A 472-nucleotide genomic window follows, 5' to 3' on the forward strand; every position below is an offset into this window, starting at 1 on the left:
GGGCCCGCCCGTCCCGCTCCGCAGGGGCAGAGGGGGAGGGGATGAAGCTGCCCGGCGCCATTTTGCTTGTGGGCTGCCGCCCGCCGTTGCCTCTCAGCGGAGGCTCGAAGATAGCAAACTGGAGGCGGTGAGGGGGACGGAGTCTCTGTATTTCTGACAACAGATGCATTCAACAATCCACCGAAGGTTTGAGGAAGTGTCGGTGTTCGGTGGGACTGGTTCTTTTCCCCTTTACCCCAGTGGCCCTCAAATCTGGATATAGGTGAGCTTGGGCATGCCAGTATTGGGTGCACGGACAAGGACAGCAGGGCCTGGGAACGAACTCCCTCCCGTCACCCTTCGAAAGCGATACACTTTCTTCTCCTCCCAAACAACCCCAGTCCCGTCTCTCCGTCCCTCTCCCCCTCCTCCCCCAGCCCAGTCTGGCCTCCGGCGCTGGGTGAACCCGGTTGGGGTGTCACTCGACGCCCAC

The sequence above is a fragment of the Mandrillus leucophaeus genome, unplaced genomic scaffold (assembly GCF_000951045.1).
Source record: "Mandrillus leucophaeus isolate KB7577 unplaced genomic scaffold, Mleu.le_1.0 Scaffold627, whole genome shotgun sequence".
In the NCBI taxonomy this organism is placed as follows: Eukaryota; Metazoa; Chordata; class Mammalia; order Primates; family Cercopithecidae; genus Mandrillus; species Mandrillus leucophaeus.